Source organism: Panthera leo, chromosome C2 (genome assembly GCF_018350215.1).
Source record: "Panthera leo isolate Ple1 chromosome C2, P.leo_Ple1_pat1.1, whole genome shotgun sequence".
NCBI lineage: Eukaryota > Metazoa > Chordata > Mammalia > Carnivora > Felidae > Panthera > Panthera leo.
Window position 1 is genome coordinate 118,382,103 of NC_056687.1, and position 24,606 is coordinate 118,406,708.

A 24,606-nucleotide genomic window follows, 5' to 3' on the forward strand; every position below is an offset into this window, starting at 1 on the left:
TATGCTTTTCATTACTGTTTGCAAATCCGAGGGAAAGAAGATGGTAATTTGTGACTTTTAGTAGGTGGCTGATTGCTAATGAAATGTATCAGGCCTTCACAGTCATTGGCATTTATGAATATTGTTTGCCTTTTTATTATTGCTCTTTCAGGGATTTTTCTTTTATTTTTTTAGAAATTAAATTTTTTTTGACATTTATTTATTTTTGGGAGAGAGAGACAGAGACAGAGACAGAGAGAGCGATCAAGCAGGGGTGGGGCAGAAAGAGGGAGACACAGCATCTGAAGCAGGCTCCAGGCTCTGAGCTCTCAGCATGGAGCCTGACGAGGTTCAAACAACAAACCACGAGATCATGACCTGAAACGAGGTCAGATGCCTTAACCGACAGAGCCACCCAGGCGTCCCTCAGGGATTTTTCTGATATATCTGACTTAAAATTATTCCTCTGGCTAGTTGCTTCCTTAGTTCACTACTATTTGGATCTAGCTTTTGAATTTATTTAGTTCTAATTTTTTAAATTTCTTTGAAATTACTAATTAAGAACCATTTCTGCATTTAGCCTTATTTTATTTCTTAAACCATTTATTGTTCAAAGTTTAAAGGTTATTTTTTAACTACATGATTTAATGATGCAATGACGTCCAAACTTTTCTCTAGACACTGTTTCATGATGCATTCAATAGGTATTAATGTATATCATGAGAATTTGTGAACTACTTTGTAATTTGATTTTGATGTTTCCTTTTCCTAGGTTAGTGTGATTTCCTATTTATTCAATATCAAGACTGTACATTTTTTTCCTATTTTGTAATAAATTTCTAGCGTTATTTAACGATTATCAGAAAACATTATGGTAGAAAAAAAGGACAATTTAAAATTACAATTTTACTGGGGTGCCTAGGTAGCTCAGCGAGTTAAGCATCCGACTTCATCTCCCGTCATGATCTTGTTGTTTGTGAGTTTGAGCCCTGTATTGGGCTCTGTGCTGATAGCGTAGAGCCTGGAGCCTGCTTTGGGTTCTGTGTCTCCCTCTCTCTGCTTCTCTCAAAAATAAATAAATGTCAAAAAAAATTTAAAAAATGCTTAAAATTAGAATTTTACTACATACATATGACAGAAATTAAAATTTGACTTAAAATTTGCTCAATTCCATGCAGTTAAAATGGGGAAAGGAAAAACTAGACTCCTTGACTATTTTATTAAAATATCATTCTCCCAAATTATAAAGACAAGAGAAAGTTATTACTATAGAAGGAATATAGAATTTTGCCAAAAGCACTACTCCCCCTAGAAACAATGAACCCAGATGACTCTATAAAGGAATTCTACCAAAACTAAATTTTTAAAATACAGAAAAGGAAAATTCTGCTTAAAAGTATCCAGAATATATTTAAAAGAAGAGAATTTTTTTTACTTATTTTTATTTAAAAATATCCAAAGTTTGCAAAACAGGAAATATATATAGATCAACTCAAGCAATATTAATTTTTAAATATTCACAAAATACTAAGAAAATATTGGATACATTCTCACTAAATTAGGATGTATATGCTTAATATTTTTTCAAAATGTGCTGGCCACTATACATCAGAAAAATAAAGATTTCAGAAATATAAAAACTGTAAAGATGGGTTAATAAAATTGATTTTGGAGATTATATGCCTGAGTTGGTAGAAAACTCAAGGTAACTGACTGGAGAATGGTGATAATGGTGGTAGTCAAACAGGGTTCATACGATAAAGAAGATTTGCAGGACTCAAAATGTCAATACTTACGATTCCATGGTTTAGTGAAATAAAAAGATACAATATAGAGCAAGGGCAATAAAGAAAAGATATTCACAGCAGCCAAAGGTACTCACAACAAAGGTTCAGCAAAGCCAAATACAGGCTCCAATGATTTTCTCTCTTAATGGCCACAGGGAAACACTTTACTACTCAGATCTACTGGCTTGTGCACAAAACATCTCAAAAATAATTGAACACAGCAGACATAGAGACACTACAAATCGACTAATCTTCAAGTCTCACTGGTACACAAAAATTAATGAGGTTTAATCAATGAATTATAAGGAAATAGTTGGCATGGTATGATAAATTGCACATTTGGGTGAACATAGATGAGATGTAAATTATTAAACATATTTAAGTTAAAAATCAAAACCAAGGTTACTTAAAAGTGTGAAAGAAGTTTTCAAGAAAATTGATGTCTATAACTCATAAAATTTACTCATATAAAAAATATCAGGATTATGGCTGGACCACCATGCCCAACAGGCTACCGTGTGCAGAGAAGACACTGAACCAGTTTATAAGAAAGCATAGTGGAGGCTCCTGGGTGGCTCAGTTGGTTAAGTGTCCAACTTCGGCTCATATCATGATCTCACGGTTTGTGGGTTTGAGCCCCGTGTCAGTCTCAGTGCTGACAGCTCAGAGCCTGGAACCTGCTTCAGATTCTGTGTCTCCCTCTTTATCTGCTCCTCCCATGCTTGTGCTCTCTCGCTCTCTCTCTCTCTCTCAAAAATAAATAAACATTAAAGTTAAAAAAAAGCATATTGATTCCCTTCATAATAAACTAAACATTTTATTATGTTTCATAATAAACATTCTTTTTTATTTTATTATGAAGGACTCTGCATCATTCTTTATTTTTAATCACTCAAATCTCCTTTAACTCTATTATATGTATTTTAAAGAAAAAAGTAATATACTCAAAATTATATGTTTCTAAATTTGGTTTCCATGCCATAAAAGAACTTTACAATCCTTTTATGTTTATCATAAGTAATAGAATGGAACAAAGGTAATTAACATTCACTATTATTATTTATAATAGAAATAATGACTTTTTTTACTTGCTATGTTGATTAAAATATTCTACTGGTTTGTGAAAGGGGAACGTATTTTCTTAAATATAAATATTTTTCTTTGAGATTTGGCAAAATAGAAGAAAAAGTTATGCAGGGGAAACAAGAAAAAGCTCAAAAATCAAGCTAGATTTATAAAGAATTATATATTTGAATAATTAGAGGATTGAGGAATATTATCACTTGCAATAATTACATACAAAACATTTCAATTTTTGTGGCTATTTCAAGTCATGTCAAATTTATCTCTACATTTACTTCACATTCTAAGCAAAAACTCACTAACCAGAACAATTTGTTTTTATTGATGTTTCCTTTTCTTTCCAATTTCTTTTTTTACATCTGTCATAGCTTCTTTGGGATGAGACTGTTCTAAAACACTTATTAACTCTATGAATTGCTTTTTCACTTAGTTTTATTAATGCCTATCCAATACCTTGTTTTATTTAACAACAGTATTGTTTAACTCCATTATTAACTTCTTATCTTATTAGGAGTGTTAGTAATAATTTCTTAATTGCATGTGAGTCAGATTCAATAGATAAATGTCCTGCTTTCCTGCCCAGGAGTGAAAAAAAAAAAAAAGACTTCCTCAAGTTTAATATTTATATACAAGTGTATATAAAATCAATAAATATAGCCATACAAGTTTTTGTTGTTCATTTGATATACTCATTCTTTTGCTGATAACTTGTCTATATTAAGTAAAATATGTTAATACATTAAGTAAAGAATGTTAATATATAATGCTCCAATGAAAGGAGTGTTTGCATTCTGGAGAAACTAAGTAGGAATGTGCTGTGGCTTTCACTTTCATAAAAGAGATAATCTGTTTCTCTATTTTCATTATCCTTCTGAGAAATGAAACAGCTGCCTTCATCATACTCACTGCATTTCTACCTTCCCAACCTTAGGGAGGAATAAAAATTCTTTTTGAATTTTTAGATCCATCTGTTTGTTTTCTAGTTAGCATAAATAGGGAGAAAATGCTTATGGTTTTTAGCATTCTATTTATCCCAAGCTGGCAGTTTTTGTCTATTGCTTGCTTGTTTGTGTTTGACTATTTCCATGTTACGCAGTTGGGTGAGTTTCATCTTGACAGTTGTTGAAATCACCTTTCTTATGTCTTTATCAGAAATTAAGGGCTTAATTTCTGAATCACTTGGTCAGTGAGTCAGCAATATTCATTAATTTAATATTTATTATATGGTAGATATTCTACTGGGCTTTAGTTATAAAAAGTAAACAAAAAAATAATCTGTGCTTTTGTGAAACTTTGAAGGAATCAACTTATAGACTGGGATTGAAACTGGACAACTGTTCCTTCTTTAGGCAGGCAGAGTAGATACTAGACACCTCTCTAAAGAAGCATCATTTAAGCTAAAATTTAAAAAAAATAAAAAGGATTTACCATTCAAAGGTGAAGAGAACAAGGAAAAGGAAGAGCATCCAACCAGAGATAAGAGCATGCTCAAAGGTCTTGTGGTAAATTAAAAGAAAATTGAATATTCGAGAAACTCAAAAAAAATTATAATATCCAGAGCTTGGTATTTCTGTGAGAATAGACTGCCATGTGAGATCAGAAAAGAGACAAAGGCTCGTGTCACACAGGGCTTTTAGACTATGGTTGAGCATTTCATTTTAAGATAGGGAATGAGGACATCCAATTAAAGTAGTCTTAAGTCTTTAAGGATATTAACTCTTTAAGAATGCCATTTTTGCTTTAAATGGAGGGGGACATACAAGTTTGGAGGGGACAACAGGTAGGAGCATCATTGGGGCCACCCATAAAAGCAGGCTGGATTCCCATGCAAAATTTGGTTTGGATGTTGACAGTGATGACACCATATATACATGCCAAGAGGGCATGGCAAGTTTTATTTCTCACATAATGAGGCGTTCTGGCAGAACAGCGTGGTTCTCAAGCAGGTCTGAAAATGGCTTGAGAGAGCAGTAAAAAGAGACTGGCTTGTCACTTTTATGGTGGTGAAGCGGTAAGGCCAGGGGGAAGATTCCTGCATGTAGTTTGAACTTCTCACCAGTGCTGAAGAAGGGGGAGGAGTTAGAGGAAAAGAAGGTAACTGCTGTGTCTTCTTTACCGAACGTAATGAATCTGGTATCATGGACTTATGGAACATGGCCCACTGGAAAACATTAGTGTCACCTGGGTAAGTTTGTGTTAGAATGAAGCTGTTTCATGAGTACAGTGTAAGGGAGACCACTTATGTTACAGAGAACCACACACGTGAAATCTTGGTCCAGGCACATTGTGGTAACAATATGGCAAGGGAGGACCTTTTCTTTTCTCTTTCTTTCTTTCTTTCGTTCCTTCTTCTGTCTTAAAGTCAATTGAATCATTTGGATCATTAAAAAAAAAATAATGTTCATTTATTTTTGAGAGAGAGAGAGACAGAGCACAAATTGAGAGAGAGAGACAGAGACAGGGGCAGAGAGCGACACAGACACAGAATATGAAACGGGCTTCAGACTCTGAACTTTCAGCACAGAGCCTGACGCAGGACTGGAACCCACAGACTGTGAGATCATGACCTGAGCTAAAGTTGGTGCTTCACCAACTGAGCCACCCAGGTGCCCCAAGTCACTTGGATTATTTAGTAAAGTTTGATTCTAGGTAAGATCCCTGATTTGTGTCAGTCCGTTTTGACCATTTAGTTCATTATTTTATCTCAAATGAATGTAGGTACCTACAACGAGTGGTGAAACCCTATTGTGCCAAGAAGATTCAGAGAAGACAGGCCAGTTCTCATAGAGGAATAAACAAAAATTGAACATTTAGGATGACTTATTTGTGCACAGAATCAATATTGGAGTGGCAGAGAAGTTGGGAGAAGTAAGAGCTCCCTAAGATGGGAAGCCTCATCTTTATTTTATAAGTAACGGGGCGACACTGTACAATTTTAAGACAAGAAATAAGATCACCTGCTTTTCGTTAAAAGAGAAGTAAATACCCTGTATAATATTATGGGGTTGAATTCACGTAATCAATTTAAACCTGTTAGGCTACAACGCATTTAATACGGCCAGAGGCAGAACATCTGTAAGAAAAATACCTTGATAACTAAAATGGAGTAAGATTTCCATGTAAATTCATTCTATTTAATACGCTATCTATACATTCTTTTTAATACTTTGCTAAACATTGTTTGCAAGGAAATTTTTAAAATGTGACATTGTGTAGTAGCAGTAACTTAAGTATTAAACTCTAGACTTTTTTGACACGTTGCACAAATAACCCCCATTACCTTTATAAATCAGAACCAAGTTACAAAGCTTGTAGAATATACCAGCAGGTAACCAGAATTACTTTGAAGTGAAAATAGTATTCTTAAATTGTTATGAGTCGTATATGCATTGGTTCGCTACGTTCATCTGGAAATGTGTTTAAAATACTGATGTTGGGGCTCCAACCTTAGACATTCTGATTTAATCAAATTTAATCAATTTAGGGGCCTGGCAAAAACTCCCCAGGCGGCTGCTATTTGAGCACAAGTTTAGAACAACTGATATATAGGATTCCACAATTATTATAATTATATAGGATTTAAAAAATCTTGCATGTGCAGATTTTTCAAATTAGGATACTTTTTAATATATGATTAGAGAAGATTAACCACTTGTGCTATTCCCAATAACTGTTAAAAGATGATGCCGTGCAAAGTTCACATTAAAGTAGTGGTCTTATAATTTTATAAGAAGTTGATTACAAATTAAGTATTATAGTTGCAATACTGAAATAAAATAATAGAAGAACACAACCATCTAAATCATTATTTCTTTCCTTATTTTCCCAGGGGAATTTGCACATTATCTTATTTGTTCAATGTTATCTTCTTTCTTTTCCAGAGTTGCTCTGTTTCTACCTCAACTGTATATAAACTGATTTAAAAGTGGCAGATTAAAGGATTATTTTATGTGCTCAAAATGATAATTTAATCCTTGAAAATATTTATATCTATCATGTGAGAATGAATCCTATTTGATAAATTTTTACATACTCAAATTACTCAGGTCAGAGTAAGAAATGCTAATAGGTTAATTATAATTTCTTAGGGATAAAAGGATGTTTTTGTGTATGTGTGGGTTTTAATGTATCCAGATTTTAATAGCATGAGATACACTGGGTACTGATGTTGACTTTAAATACTCTTGCCTAAAAATAGTTTGAATTAAGACGAGAACCAGTAAATATGCTACCATAAACAGCAAAGGAGACTTTTCAGAGATAATTAAGAAGGTTCAATCTAATCACAGGAAAAACCTTAAAAGTAACCAGCAGCTGGAGGAAGGGGGCCACGAGCCAGGGAATGTGCAAGGCCTTCAGAGGACAGGTGGAGAGGGCAAAGTGGGCGATTTTCCCTCTAGTGTCTCCTAGAAGTAACACAGGCTTGCGACACTGTGATTTTATCCCAGTGACTCCCATGTCAGGCGACTCAACTACACAACTATAAGACAATAAATTTACATTATTTCAAGCCACTACCTTTGTGGTCAATTGTTGGCATATCAATAGAAAACTAATATTGTAGGCAGGAAAAAGATTAAAATTAAATATACATCACTATTATCTCTTTGCCCTTTACTTTTCAAAGGAACAGTGCAATGCGTATTTAACACATGCATCATGAATACACATGGAGTGTTTATAAATAAATGTAACTGTAATGTAACTTTTGTGAATTGTGTTTAGTGGTTTCTTCTTGAAAATCTCCCAAAATATTGTAATAGGAGAAACGGAACTGTAAAAAAGTTCACGGTTTCATAAGTCAGGTCTCACTCAAGATTTTAATAAAGTGCACACAAGTGTTGTCTTATCAATATTGTAAAAAGGGCATCTCTTGCTCTTCTACAAATCATATTTCAAGTACAATAATCATTAACCCAAAGTTAAATTCCTTAAATTGCTATTGAAACCTATTTTACTTTCAAGCATCTATTTGCCCTCGTGTTTAAGCTAAGTGCTCCCCACAAGGGGAGGTTTTTTTTTCTTCTCTATAAACTATCTTTACATAAGACCAAAGCAACAAATTAAGTAACATTTCAAGTGCTGACTCTTAGAAACCAAGAATACCAAGAAGGTTGAGTCAAGTCTTCCCAGTCTTTTATTTTTTTTTTTTTTCCTCTTTCTCTTTTTTTTTTTTCCCTTTGCTCATTTGTTTTGTTTCTTTTTTTTTTTTTATTTTTTTATTTTTTAATATATGAAATTTACTGTCAAATTGGTTTCCATACAACACCCAGTGCTCATCCCAAAAGGTGCCCTCCTCAATACCCATCACCCACCCTGCCCTCCCTCCCACCCTGCCCTCCCTCCCACCCCCCATCAACCCTCAATTTGTTCTCAGTTTTTAACAGTCTCTAATGCTTTGGCTCTCTCCCACTCTAACCTCTTTTTTTTTTTTTTTTTTTTCCTTCCCCTCCCCCATGGGTTTCTGTTATGTTTCTCAGGATCCACATAAGAGTGAAACCATATGGTATCTGTCTTTCTCTGTATGGCTTATTTCACTTAGCATCACACTCTCCAGTTCCATCCATGTTGCTACAAAAGGCCATATTTCATTTTTTCTCATTGCCACGTAGTATTCCATTGTGTATATAAACCACAATTTCTTTATCCATTCATCAGTTGATGGACATTTAGGCTCTTTCCATAATTTGGCTATTGTTGAGAGTGCCGCTATAAACATTGGGGTACAGGTGCCCCTATGCATCAGTACTCCTGTATCCCTTGGATAAATTCCTAGCAGTGCTATTGCTGGGTCATAGGGTAGGTCTATTTTTAATTTTCTGAGGAACCTCCACACTGCTTTCCAGAGCGGCTGCACCAATTTGCATTCCCACCAACAGTGCAAGAGGGTTCCCGTTTCTCCACATCCTCTCCAGCATCTATAGTCTCCTGATTTCTTCATTTTGGCCACTCTGGCCAGTCTTTTATTTTTTAATCATAGGTTACTGATGCTAATTTTCTTTTTAAATCATGTATTTATGCTTTTTCTCCTCTCTCGGCTTCTCCACGTGGCCAAACTATATTTGTTAATTGTATTTTGATTATAGTGCACTTTGTCAGACAAATTTGAACCTCCTCTGGCACTTCCGTTTATTCAACACATGTTCATTGGACATAATATATACGAGGTTCTGTTTTCAGGCACTGGGGACCGACAGATACTTCAAGAAAAAGGGCAAAAATGTCTTCCATCATGGAGTTTTATATCTTAATGAGGAGAAACAAACAACAGGCCAATACTTCAGTGCAACGTCTATTTAAGGTGGGATGAATGCTAGGAAGGAAAATAGAGAAAAGCTAGAGAATGCTAGCAGGTGATGTGGCTGTAATTCTGAATGTGGTATCTGGGGAAGTCCTCCTGGAGAAGGTGATGCCAGAACAAAGAAGTGAAAAAGTAGAGAGGAAGAGGGAGGGAGACCCTGAGGAGCATTCCCCAAGGAAAGGGAGTGACAGCTGCAAGACACTGAGGCTCGCATGTTTCTGGACACCTCCAGGAACACCAAAGAGCCAGAGCAGCTCTAGCCCAGGGTGAGCTGGGAGGCCTGGTGAGAGCAGAGGCTGAGTGTGAAAGTCATGCAAAACTGAAGCTTCAAGAGCTCTCACTCTAGAGCCCTTTCCAAGACTGCAAGAGACCCTGGAAAAGTCTTCTCAATATAATGATTGTGCAATGGGCCAGCTTTTGTAAATTATTAAGTTGTTATTATTCTTGCTCTCACTCTAAAGAGATGTCTTCCCATTTTGTATCTAAATATGTATGTGAAATTGGGTGTACTGATACTTAAAGGAAATAGGTCCCACAAAACCTTGGGAACTGCTGTCTGGGAGATGATAGCCAAGAGATGGGGAGGGTTGGGGTGGGGGGGGGGGATGAAGGAGAGGCAGGTACCTACTTTTAAATGTTTTGCTTAGCACATCACATACTGGTTAATGAGCTCTCTGTTCATCCAATCAGGAGGAAATAATAAGATGACAACGTTGGTAAAAAAGCAAAACAAAAGCAAGGGAGCAGATGGGGTTTTCAATTACAATTTGGAATTGGAAAGTATAATCTCTTATTCACAGAATCTTATAAATCCTTTTAAAGAAGTTGATAGCAATACCAGTAGAACCAATTTAGCCAACCTGGCAGGCACTGAGGAGAATACAATGAAAACAATAAATGGTACTGATTGCAGCTCAGAGAATCAGCAAACCTAAAACTAAAGCGGATAGAAGAATTGAAGTATGTGTTTGATGTTTTTATGTATGTTTCTTTTCTTAAATAGTCAGCAAGCAGCTGTTTTATTATACAAAAAAAAAAAAAAGCAAGATCCCACATTTGACAAGAAGTCAGCAAAAATAAATTTAAGAGCGGATTTTCTTGACTAAGTGCACACAAATCAAATGTTCTGCATTCTAGAACTAGCGGTAGCCGGAATGCAAAAATAACACACAACTTTGGGGACTTGGTCAGCTTATCTTCTGAGGTTTTCAAATGTTCTTTCTTTTGCTTTAAATCCTATTTACTTCACTTGATTAACAAAGAAGGCTGTAAAAGGAATAGGAAATGTATACACTGCCAACTGATATTGAGTAAGACCATTCTGAGGTTTTCAGTATTATCAAATATAGGCAAGAATATTGTCAGCAACTCAATACAAGCTCTGCTAAGATTAAAATCTCTTCTTTTGTCAGTTCAGGGAGAAACAGTATTACATAAATCATGTTTTCTGGATTTTTTACTAATTAAGAAAGTGAATCCCTTTCCCCCTTCCTCTCTCATCACACACACATATATATGTAATATATATCTTTAGATAAAAAGGGGACTTATCTTTATCTCATTTTCTCATATATAATGTAAAAAAAAAGGTTTCAAAATTCATCTTCAAAAACACATGACTACAAAATTGGACTTGACTTGTAAAGTGATGATGTAAACCCATGATTATTTCAAGATGAAAAGTTAAAATATGTGCTTAATTGAAGAAACATAGAGGGAGTCTCTTCTTTCTGTACATTCTGGGGTGATTTAAAGAGCAAAAGGATTTCTGTTATTGTTATTGCTTTGTAGGTATTCTATGCTTTTCCTGTTAATTTTGGTTTACTCGTGTTTCTATAGAGAAATTATTCTCTTCATTTAAAGAGTTAAATATAGTCCCACATATTTTTAAAGGCAATATGAATTGTTATTTTTCTTGAGGGAAATAGGATACATCGTCCTCTGCTGAATTCAGCCTTCAGATCTTTAGCTATATACTCTATACTATAAAATAGAGTAGGAATTAGAGGTAAACAACAAATAACGCCAAAGGAAGATAAAATGTTGTACCTGTATTCTTACCAGTAGAATCTGAATGTGCATTAATTTAATCTGATAGTCACTAAAATATATTGCTATATGTGTTCTTTTAAAGTGGTCACAAAAGAGCTTTTCTATTTAGGCAAGTAGAAATTATATTACAGCTTCAGTTACTGTATTCGTTATTTTTTTAAGGAGAGAGAAGAGGTTCAAGTAATATAATTATTTAAAAAATATCAGCTTTGTAACAGGACAACCCATGGTGTCAATAAGAGGGAAAAATCTCAAAAAAATTATACATGGTTAGTTTTTCACTGGAAAATAGTTGTAACACTCTCCAATTGCATAGTCTAAGCACAGATTTCAAATGTTACTGTCCCCCTTGAAGCCTGCTCCCTGATGACTACAAGGCAATTTTGGCAGAGAGTGAGGGGAGGGAGTTTAGCCTGTGCCTAAGTGCAAAACAGTATTTATCTGACCAAATTCTTTTTTTTTTTTAAGTTTATTTATCTATTTGTGAGAGAGCGAGTGAGCTGGGAGGGGCAGAGAAAGAAGGATAGAGAGAGAATCCTAAGCAGGCTGGGCTCAAACTCATAAACCATGAGATCATGACCTGAGCTGAAACCAAGAGTAGGACACCTAACCAACTGAGCCACCCAGGCACCCCTATTAATCTGACCGAAATCTGAAAGAAACCTGGAAAACAAGTCCATGATAAGGACGTTGCTCTCAATAAAAATGTTTCGAATGAAAAAAACTGATTTGACACATAAAACAAACCCTGTGATTATGAGTGATTAATATTATGTTATTATAAATTAGGAAGTTCAGAATGTATCTTTAAGCAAGTCTAAAAGGGAAAGTTGGTCACTGAATTCTTTTGAAGTGAATAAGAAAAACAAAACTTTTTTAGTGGAGGATCAAATACATTTTTTCAGCAGTGAAATATCAAGTCATATATATATATATATATACATACATACATACATATATGTATATGTATGTATATATATATGTATGTATACACACACACACACACACACACACACACAATTTCTCACAATGTATCTACCGGCAATGAAAATCTTTACTCTGCCCTAGTCCTGGAGCCCTGTGTGTTAGTTTTCTTTTCAACAACTGTGTGACAAGCAAAATTGGCAGCCACTTTATCCATGGATGAATGATTTACTAATTTGAAATCTAGGACTTGTTTCAAATCAAATTAACAATAATGACCAAATCATAAATTATTATAATCTAGTATGTTAATTATTAAGTATTCTGATATTTCAATGAATACAAGCACTATTGTTTATACTGGAAAGTTTATGACCCCTTAGATTTAAAGAAATTTGATGTGGGTTGTGGGAAAAATAACAAGAATTAAGGAAGCAAAGACTCTGTAATGTTTATCAAAAGTTTTAGATGGATTAGTTATCATCTACATAGATATGTAAAAAACTGCTATTACCACTATGTTTTTGATTCGAGAATTTTGCAATCTTTGTGGCTTTAGCCATTAATATAAACTGCTTCACTTTTGTCAGTTTGTTACAAATGTGTGATTTGGCTTATTTCTGGGTACAACTAAGAAATGAGATTCTACTTTTCAAATTACTTTTCGGTTTGAATTAAAACCTTCATGTTTATGGGAACAGTGTGAGCATCTTGGCCTGAGACCAGTTTTCTTCGTGGTGTTTTAAATCATCAGTCTGAGGAATAAGCTATGCAGATAAGATCAATTGAAGAGGTAGGGAGAGTTTTTGCAAGTGCTGTTGAAGTTGATTCCTATTCTGCAGAATGATTTTGAAAATTATGTGGTCAACATTGCTATTTTTTCCTAAGCAAAATGTAAGGATATGAGATACTATGTAAATATGTATGGCAAACAGAGTAAAATGGCATTAAAAAAAAAAAAAAAAACTCTAATAAAAGCATATCTCTGGGTTCTTCTGGCATTAGCAGCAGACAGTAAACCCTAGATTGCGAGTAACTTGTTCTGCAAATGTCCTGCCAGGCCAGCAACGATTTCTAATAAATTTTAACTGAATAATGAGCGATGTCTTGCAATGTGAGTAGTACCGTAACGCCTAACATCACATGGTCACAATTGAGTCAATGGTTTATGAGATCCGCTTTGATGTACGAGTGTCTTAGATTACAAGCATGGTTCTGGAATCAATGATGCTCGCAAACCAAGGTTTCACTGCGTCCTAGCGGTGAAAGTACAGACTCTTACACCAGGCTACTCCAGTTTGCGTCCCTATTCTGTGCCACTTGAGAGTTGTGTGATTTGTACAGGCTACTTCACACCTCACTGTATTTTAGTTTCTCCGCTGTGATGCAGACATAATTATAGACTACCTCACTGACACAATGTAAGGACTCGACGGTTTAAGAAAATGAACCTGGATGACCCAGAGCGTGCTCTGCGTAACTGTACTACCCGTAGTGCTTGTCTGCAAACTGTAGTGCTTGTATTTGGTCTTTTGTTCCCCCACTTTCTAGTAATTCATTTTCTGCATTTTATTAAAGTATTGGCCTATGATGTATTCCACGTTAACAAGAACAAAAACAAAAAAAGAACCCCTTCGCCTAAAATGGTTTGAGAGGTACTAATACAAAATTCTTTAAAAACTGCTTTGTATATAGTAAGTATTCAATAATAGGTGAATATTTATTCTTTAATTTTGTTAACACTATGTTACTAAAATCATTCTTTAAGTCTAAAAATTTAATTTATTATGATGCACTAACTCCTAATCTTTTTTTTTCATTAAATTTATTTTTTTTTTTGTATTTTTAAATTTAAATCCAAGTTAGTTAACATGCCGTGCAATAATAATTTCAGGAATAGAATTCAGTGATCCATCACCTTCACACAATACTCAGTACGCATCCCAAGTGCCTTCCCCAATGTCCGTCACCCATTTAGCCCATGCCCCCATCCAATATCCCTCAAGCAACCCTCAGTCTGTTCTCTGTATTTAACAGTCTCTTATGGTTTGCCTCCCTCTCTGTTTTCATCTTATTTTTGCTTCCCTTCCTATAAGTAAACTGGCAAGACCCAAAGTATATATCCTCATACCAGCCCCCCACCCCAGGTTCCCACACAATATAAATGTCCATGATGTCCTACAAAATCAATTAACTTCTCCTCAACTGCTCCTCCTCTCAGCTTTCAAACAGTTACTAATCTTTTGTCACATTTCTATGAATCCTTGATATTAGCCAGCTCTTAAAAGAAATGGAAGTAAATAAAGTTGTCTCCTTATTTTAGAGTTAATGACTTAAATTATAGAAACCTTAACTTATATTGTGAAAATCGTATTTATCTTGTCATAGCAACTCTATCTTAAAAGTAACACATACTCAAAAATCAAAGTGATACAGAAGTTTGTAAAGAAGTAAGCAATAACACCCTTTTAACTCACCCAATCCCCCCACCTATCACCAAAATGCCTCATTGTTAGCAGTTGAGAATAAATCCTTCTAGTCACTTAACTGAGTATTTAGAAGCATCCATACTTGGGTTGGCTCTGGTTTAATAAAGGAGATTCTATTATACATATTTAGTCCAATTATTTTTCAGGTGTGACAATAAATATACCGGAGAATTTAATAATAAAGGGAACATTCTTGGCAGGATTTCTGGTAAAGAATTAGCAATGAAACAAGTATTATTACTTATTTCATTAATATAACCATTGTTATAATTTGAATTAGCATGATTGTTTTTAAGATAGAGATTTCAATATCATAACAGAAAAATTCTTGCAGGTTTCGCTCTTCTACCCAGTGTCTGATTCGTGCATAATCATTGATACTGAAAATTATCAATCTTATGTAAGTGTGTATCAATATGATTAGGCAACCCAGTTAGTACTGCATACTTAATCATCATTTTTGTTACTTTTTCTTGTTAGCCTGATCATATCTATTGATTATATTGTTAATCGATTTTTAAAATCTTTTCTCCTCATCTTTCTTCATTGCCTTCTCTTTCTTTCTACCTCTTACGCGTATCCTCACTGGGTGTGAAAAAGCCACACTTTGATTCTATTTTCACTGTTCCATTAAAGAAAAATGTTAAAATAAAGAATTTCATAATGCATGGAACAGGGTCACCACAGTGATTGATCTTGACATTATAAAAAGGCATATTTTGCCTGCTGGTGATATTCAATAGGAGATATACATCATAGCACAGACAATATTCTTGCCCAAACTGAACCTATATATAACAAAGCTTTCAATTTTAACTACTAGCTTATAGAAAATACAAGGAAGAGACGGACACATTAAATGGTGATACATAAAGCAAGATCCAGAATAAGGAAAATCTACCGAGTCAATGACTTGATTTCTTCAGAAAATATGCTATAGTTATTAAAGGAGTTAAACAAAATATCAACAAAATGTAAGATGCGGGGACTTTTTTCAAATCTTGGTTTAAACAAACTAAGTGTAAATTACAAAAAAAAATGTGTGAGACATTTGAAAAAATATGAATAATTCCTTAATAGGAGTTAATACTGGATATAATAAGGGTATTATAATGAGATTTTTAAACTTATCTCCTAAAGGTATGTATTTATAAACACTAACTTACTATGGATAAAATGACATAAGGTCTAGGGGCGCCTGGGTGGCTCAGTTGCTCAGTTGGAGTTGCTCAGTTGGTTAAGCATCCGACTTCGGCTCAGGTCATGATCTCCAGGTTCGTGAGTTTGAGCCCCACGTTGGGCTCTGTGCTGACAGATTCTGTGTCTGCCTTTCTCTCTGCCCCTCCTCCCCCGCTCACACTTTCTCTCTCTCTCTCAAAAACAAATAAATGTTAAGAAAAATTGCTTTTGAAAACATGACATAAGGTCTAGGATTTACCCTTAGATCTGGAGAATATGAGGCATTGTGTAATATGAGGCCTTTGAGTAATTGAGGGTGGTATATATAAATGATTGTCCACATATTGATAATTGTTGAAGCTAAGTGATGGGTACAAAAAAATCTACCGTGGTATTCTTTGTTTAGAAATTTGATAATAAAGATTTAACAACAACCAGAAAATCACTGGAAAAGCTGAATTATTTGGAAAATAGTGTGCAGAAAACTGATTTGTCATATGAAAAATAAAAATGACTATCAATTTATGCCTGCATATAAAAATTTCACATAGGGCCATGGTTAAAGATCAAAGATAAAATTATCAATGTAAAAGAGAACAATGTTTGTGTTATATATAGGTAGGAAAAAACAGACATATATATATATATAATTATATATTCATATATATATGAATATATAATTAAAGGATATCTGTTTAATTAAGTACACTTAATTAAGTGTTCAAAGATAAATGTGTAGTAATATTTGTAATGTATACAACTGACAAGAATATAAAAGAAAAAAAAATAATTCTTTCAAACCAATTAGGAAAAGGTAACGAAATCCATTATAAATTTAACAAATACTATGAATTAGGAAGTTTATTGATGGAAAACTTGGGTGAAAAAAATGATGCAAGTTAGAACAAATGAGACATCACTTTATATCAGACTAGAAAAAATGTTTGTAATTTTGAGAGTGTAGTAGAATATTAATGCAGTGAAGGGATGTGTATGTGCATGCAAACAAGTATATCTTAAATCACATGGTTCTGCATTGAGTCTTCAAGGATGGGCAGTATTTGAATGGAAACAGTTTATAATTCTAGGCAATGAGAATAACTGACAAGCTCACAGAAGTAAAACTTCATATATATTTCTGTGGGGGAGGGGCTAGTGGTATGATTGGACTTGATTTATCAAATTATTTATAGCCCTGGGCAAGATGTGGTGGAGATACATCCAAAAAAGGAAGAAAAGAAAAGAAAAAAAAAGAGCCCAGGGCACAATCTGTACTTATTAATTTATCTAGTGAACAAGCACAGAAAAATCTGTTAAGAACAGCATGCAAGCTGATAAAGTATGCGTGGTTCTAGTCCAGGTCCCGTGCACAAAGAAAGATTAAGCAAGCAAAGATGTTACCTTGACCCCGGATAACCTGTGGCACCATTTAGTTTGTAGGGCCAGGGAAGGTATGCAGTCTCGTTTGTTCAAATATTTGAGGAGCTGTCAACATGTTAAGCAAATAAGTACTGCACTTCACTTTTTGAAAAATAACAAGGAAGTTTTTCTACAATGCCAGCATTTTGAATTTTCTTTTCTTTTCGACTTCAGAAGCCTTCTCATGTGTTTGTTGTACCCTTGTAGTGGTTATGATGCTTATAATGCTATACATGAATTTGAGGCCATTCAGTTGAACACCTTCATTTTTACATAAGAGGAAGCTATTCCCAGACATATTAGGAGACTTCGACAGGGTCACGAATCAAGTCAGTAGGAGATTATGACTGAAGTCCTTGGCTAACTCCAGATAAACAGAAGCCACAGCACAATGGCTTCCCGTGACCATGACATACTTTATTTCCTCTTTTTTTTTATATTCTCCAGTGGCTCCTTCAGCCACTTACAGAAGAATCACGACAGCTTGACAGTTTACAGCGCAAGAAGAAATTATAAGGGATTTCTTAAAAGAGAGCATAGTGCGAAGTTGTGGCCCAATCTGAAATACAGTAACTAGGGGTATACCTTTTAGCTCTGCAATAACTCATTTTGCCTCAGAACTATTTTTCAGAAACACAGTTATCTTAAAATAGCCAATACAAGCTATCAAATACGCAGAATCCTCAAAATCCAAAAAGCACTTAAAATAACAGGCAAGTTCAATATCTGAATGAAAAACACCCCTTAAAATATGCATGTTGTATTTACTAAATATTAAAGGTAAGTGGGCAGTGTAAACCTTATTGTTGAAATTATGCAAGGGAAATTTTGCAATCCTCTAGCAATGAGAGATATAAATGAGATATTTGGGTTCTATGTGTTCCTGTCTGAAAAAGAAATAAACCTAGAACCCAGGGTTAGTAATTGCTTAGAAAGTCAACTAGGGGATTATTGAGATTTTTGAAAGAGCATGAGAACAGTGGAAGTTTAGCTCTTATAAGATCTTATAAGCTCTTATAGTGCAGAAAAAAAAATACTGAGTTATAAATTGTGACAGTGAAACAAATCTCAGTTCCCACTTGGAACATTACATGACGGGAGAGTTCTAAATTGTGACTCTCAGCGTAGAAGCAGTCTTATGTTTCATGCACCTTGTTTATAGGATTTCATCTGTTACATTCTTACATAGGCAGTCTTCGCTTTGCATTGTAGTGTGGGACCGTAAGCAGTCCTGTAACATACGGTATGAAATGCGCAACTTTTCTATGCCTTGACAAATTGTCATACTCCTTTCTCACTTGGGATCAGATTCTCGTACTTTATCCTTAGTATTTTTTAATGTCATGAAATATTTCTTAGAGTTCCTTTAATGTAAAGGTTTTTCGTTGTCTTCTCCACCAGTGTCTCTTCGTCTGGGCCATTTTTCTTCTCTGGCTCTTCTGGCTGTGGATCTAATATTATCCCCACGGTTAGCTGTTTCTCCTGTAACTCCGTCTTTATCCAATTAGACTTTCACATCTAACATCAGCACTTTTCATTTCCTTGCTGAACTTGAGTAAGCTGATTCCTTCTTCTGATTATTTTTGTAAAACATCACATGATTCTATCACTAATATGTAGGAGGCAACGTAGGTAACTACGTGCTTTGCTGTCTGTTTGTGAGCTGAGTAGCAGATACACAGCGACCAATTCCTGGCAGACTTTGAATGAAGGGAAGTGATCGGTCACTAATGATGACAGGAAACTAATTTACATACTGATTTGTGAAATGAAGAGCCAGCAGGGAATGACTGTGTAAAAATATTCATAGTTACTATTCCATACTAACTGCAACTTGAACCATGTTGTTGGGAGACTGGTGTTATTTAATAAAACTAGTAAAATGAAATTTGTGTATATCTAAATCATGGTGCAAAGCAGCAACTGTGTGTTTTTATGTATGTGTGTTTGTGTATGTGTATTCAGATAAGAACCCCTGGATCACAGACCCATGTGTAACACCGACTCCCAGAGCTTCCCGGTTGGCAGTTCCTTGGGCGAGTCCCCGGAGTGCCATGTGGTAAGAGCCTGGTGTTACACTGTATATGCAAATTATGAGAGGTGGAGCCTATTCACTCTTAGTCCCCTCTGGAGAGAGAGAGTTTGACTCTGGAATGTAAACAACTCTCCTCTGGGGAGGAGCAAGGAAGGTCTCTAGCTTCTCTGCTAGGATGTAAAGCAAAAAAACTCTTGGGGGTGGGAAAGCTCTAAGGCATGCCCCAACTCTAGCTTCCAATGCGTGTTTATCACCTGTCCATCTCTTTAACCAACGCTGCCAGTGCTCTGTGCTCACAAGGCCTTAACCCTGCAGGAATATGAACATATTCATGAAGAGCTGTCTCCCAACATTGTGTTTTCCTCTTTCTTAATTTGCCTTTGAGCAAACCGAATTTTCCAAAACAAAGGAAAAAGAGACAATTATTTTTCTACTAAACGCGGAAACCAGATTAGTCCATTCTGATAGCTACAATCACAACCGGAATGAAAAACAATGAGGAACACCGTAACCAGTAACACTTACAAAGTGCAATCCTTTCTGACAAGCTTTTTAAAATACGTTGCCACTTAATGCCCACTCGATTTTTGGAGAATATGCAGTTGACTCATCTATAAATTATAAATGAAGAAGCTGTGATTTAAGAGATTAAACAAACTGCCAATGATTATCTATTTAGCTACTTAAGAAATGCCCCAGTCAGCATGGGCTACCATTACAAAGTACTACAAACTAGTGTGGCTTAAACAACAGAAATGTATTTCCTCACAGTTCTAGAGGCTAGAAGTGTGAAATCAGGGTACCAGCATCATTGGGGTCTGGTGAGATCTCTCTCTCTAGCTTGCAGATGGTCACCTTCCTGTGTGAAGGGAGAGAGAGAGCTCTCTGGTGGCTATTCTTGTAAGAATGCTAATCTTTCCAGATCAGGTCCCTAGCCCCTCTGACGTCATTTAATCTCAATTACTACCATGAGTAAGACCCTACCTGTAAATACAGTCACATTTGGGGTTATGGCTTCAATGTATATGAATTTGAGGGAATACATTCAGTCCATAACAGTAAGCTAGAACTTAAACACAGTTTTGCTTTTTAGATTTGGTATTGGTTTGTTTGCATCCCCCCAAATACTATCAGACAACCTGTTAACAAACCATATCTAAAGAAGTTCTGGGAATAAGGAGAATACCACTTTGAGACAGTCTTAGCAATATCTAGGAAACAGTATGACAGAAGGCAAGGTTCCTAGTATAATGGCTTAGAATTGGTTGAAACAGAGATATGAGGGTCTTGATTGTGAGTCTCGGGAAGTAAATTATTGTGTAATGAACACACCATTGGCCCTATTGAGTAAATTTTTGTCTCACAGAAATTTATCTGTAAGAAATTTTTAAACCAGCGAAATTATTCATTAAAAATTAAAGACAGATAATTCTGTCTTTCTCTGGCAAAGATTTTTTGGAAAAAAACAACTCAATGAGGTTGACCCACGTGGTCTACAATCTTATCTAAATGGCCTTGACACAAAAGTTTTGGTTCTCATTTTGGTTTCAAATGTATAACCTTCCTTCTTCCTTAAATGACAAGGCAATTTTCAGCAGCCCATGACTCAGACACATAGATATGGAGAAGACAATGGAGAGCTATGAATTCTGTTTTCTTAATAGAGGGATAGCTATCCATAGAACGTCTCCTAAATATAAAAGCTTTTACTTAAGATTGCTTTTCTTGGAAACAATTGTGAAAAATTAACCTTTTTAACAGGAAGAAATCGTTAGTATTTTAATAACTCTGTTTATAACCTCAACAGCAACAGAATAAACACAAGACATTCAATAAATGTTTAAAAATTTAGATCAATATCTGCAGTAGGAAAGCTTTTCTGCTGTTGGGAGCATCCAACAAGCACTGGAATTGAAAGTAAATACTAAAAAGTCAAAAAAGCCCAAGGACTCTAATAGACTTACCCAGAAGCTGACATAAAGTTACCACCAGACTTGTAAGAAAGTGGAGCTTTACTGGAAGAAACTGGAATACCAAAATCTAGAGAAACTATGTTCAAGGGAGGGTTTAATAAAGGAGTTGAACGGTTTATATCAATTAGCTGATATCTACTAGTAAAAAGACTTAAACTACAAAGTTTTGAAAGACGAATGGAAATCAAATGACCCTCCCTAAAAAGACAATTTAAATGTGGTGCCCTTTCACTTTGTCAAGGTGTCCAGGTTTTATCAGAACCTAAACATTCTTAACATCTTAATTACAGAAATGGGAGAGGCCACGCAGGTATTCCTTCAGAAGATACTACAGAAACAAAGTCCTTTACTGCTCCCTTACCTGGGCACATTTATTTTATTTTTGTTTCCTTGGGTCAGATGTTAGTATTATGTGATAAGGGAACTGCTCAGTGAAACACTTGTGTGGTCAGGAGGGAATTGCACGAAACTCAAGATACTTTGGTTCTTGGCTTCTTTTGAATATAGAGTTTGTGATGGGTTTCGTTACTTCTCTGTAAACCACTCAGACTGAAGTCTGGCAAGGACTAATGGAGACAATTATAAGGGGCAGTGCCCCAACGAGTACATCCCAATTAGTGACACAGAAATCTCTTTAGCAGTGTAAGAATAATTCTTACACTTTTTATAACTTACCCATTTATTAGTCCCCACACTTGCAAACAAGCCAGTCATTTTAAAATCCACTTTAAAACACCATTAAGGAGTATTAAGGCATAGTATGTAAGGAAAAATGTTGAAGTCGATATGCAAATGGTTGATAGTCAATATTACTGGCCTAATTTTTGAAAATAAGCACAGAGGTAAAATGCTATTATTACTGTTGCTCTTCTGAAAATCACCCCCCAAAAATGCAGTTGGAAAAATCCACTCGTAACAAGACTACATTAACATTTTTTTTTTATGTCCAATGATGGAATTCTTTTGTGGAATAAGCTTTCTTCCTAAGCCCCTTGCCCTCTTCTTCTATTCTTAACCAGTTTCCTGTGGTGAGGGATGTCTCACCTCTATTCATGAAGTAAACCTACTTTTGAGCCTCAGAGTCTGTTACTTAAGAGTTTGTTTTTCTCCCTCATAGAAGGTAACACCCTCCCACACATGAGGGAACATATTCTTTCCAGAGAGAAGACATCACCACCAGTGAGAGTGATTTCCAAATGATGTGAGGCCTTAAGCACAAATTAAATGTAAAGAATAGAACCATCTTGATTTTCTCTTCATAGAGAATCTCAGTAGGTCACCCTTGTTGGAAATTTCTGGTTCTGTTAGCTCTTTGATAGACCTGACAGATTGCAACACTTGATTTTTCCTAGCTTTTCAGCAGATATAGGACTACTTTCTATGAATGACCTACTTAAATTTGACTATAAAATAAATATGTATGAAGTCATTTCAATCGAATTTAATATCTAAAAAATAATTTTTGGTAATATAATCCACTACATTTTTCTTTAATAAAACTCTGGAATACTGTAACCTTGAAAATCTTTTTCCCCTTTACTACGCCTGCATAATTTTTGAATTAAAGTCCTGGGGTTTAATAATATTTTTGCTTTTAGAGTTTATCATCAATCATAATCATTTCTCCATTTCTCCACTTCATGAATTTAAATGCCATGTTAGCAATCGCTGTTTATCTTTCTTCCAAGACTTAGTTTCCTTTTTATTAGTACGTGCGCATTTTATGAATAACAATACATATTTAATTGCTCAGAAATCTAGACCATAAATCACAGTAAATTGTCAAATTTGAATTTAAATGAAGCTTATGTTTAATAAGGGACTATCATATATGCATACATGTGTATATGATGCTATGTGCAATATATTTTACATGCATTTGCTACCATTTACTCTCTAAAAACACCGTGAGAAAGAATAGCTTAACTCTAAGAATATTCTGCACCAACTATATGCATGTTTTTCAATAGATTGGCAGGCATATATTTAAAAAGTTCTAGGCTGAAGAAATGAATTATTCGACTAAGCTTGACTCTGTATATATTTATTCCTTCTTATTCCTTTCCCCCTTTTTTCTACTGCCACAGAGATCTAATAGGCTTTTGGTTAACAACTCACACATATTTTAAAATGCAGATTCACATCTAGTATAAGTTTGAGTTGGCAGACTTATTCTGCCTATTGAAATTTTATCTCTGGAGTGAAAAAAACAGCAATATAAAAGAGAAAAATAAGGACTTTTTTTTTGCATGGAGAAAACATTTGAATAGTGACAATCTGATACTTGAAATTTCAGAAAGCTACATAATAAAAAAATGCAAATATTGTGGCAGACATGACCTGCTGCTAAAATATTCCCCTTACATTTGACTTTTAAAGACTAACATAATAAAAATACACAACATTCACACAACTGGTGTATCATTTTCACATAAGTATAAACATTCACCTATTTAAAGATTTAAAAATTGCAATCTCTATAAAATAAACTTAATAATGGCAGATATTTTCTCCTGTATTCGAATATAACATAATTCATTAAACACAGAAACTAGAAATACTAGTTTATTTATCTCTAGATAAATAGATAAGTGTTTGTGGTTAATAATATAATGCAAATACTTAAGAGAAGAATAAAACATGGTAATGAACAAGAATATACAATGAACATTTTTTTTGCATGAAAAGCACAGGGTGTTAAGTTCAGTAAAGATTAGTAAAGATTTGAGTGACCTCTACCAACCTGTTTCTATTCCAGAGAAACTTGTTGATTAAACTTCCAAGACTTGATAATCTCTTCACCCTCTAAGTCTCAAATAACATGAAGTTTCCTTGACTCTGCAAAATGATCTAATTCCCCTTCAGAGTGCCTTAATTTCCCTATCAAATTGGCAGTACTTAAGCATCAAAAGTAGAGTAGAAGTCATTACCATAAAAACAGCAAGATCAGCATGAAGTCCAGGGTGACCTGATCTTCAAGGAATCTAAGAAGGTGGCTAGTGTCCACTGGGGATAAAGCAACAGGGCTGTTGCTTAATGTCTATACTCAAATGAGATGAAAAATCACTGAGCAGAAGGCACAGTCAACTTTTCCAATGAAACTCACAATCCTGTGCTCAGTCCACAAACTGGAGCCAATTCTCAGAGAAAAGTGACTGCAAGAGATGTCCAAGTTCCCATAAGGAAAGTTAAGTGTGTATGGCAGAAATTAATCCCTCTACAAAGGTACCTAAAGCCGCTTTTATTTACCTGTTTAATTGGATAATCATGTAATGCCCTGGGGAATGGAGAATGAACATTTTTACATAGCTTTATGTGTGCTTTAAAAGCAGAAACGTAAAATATACAAGAGAACAACAAACTTAGTTTCAAAATTTCTGCCACC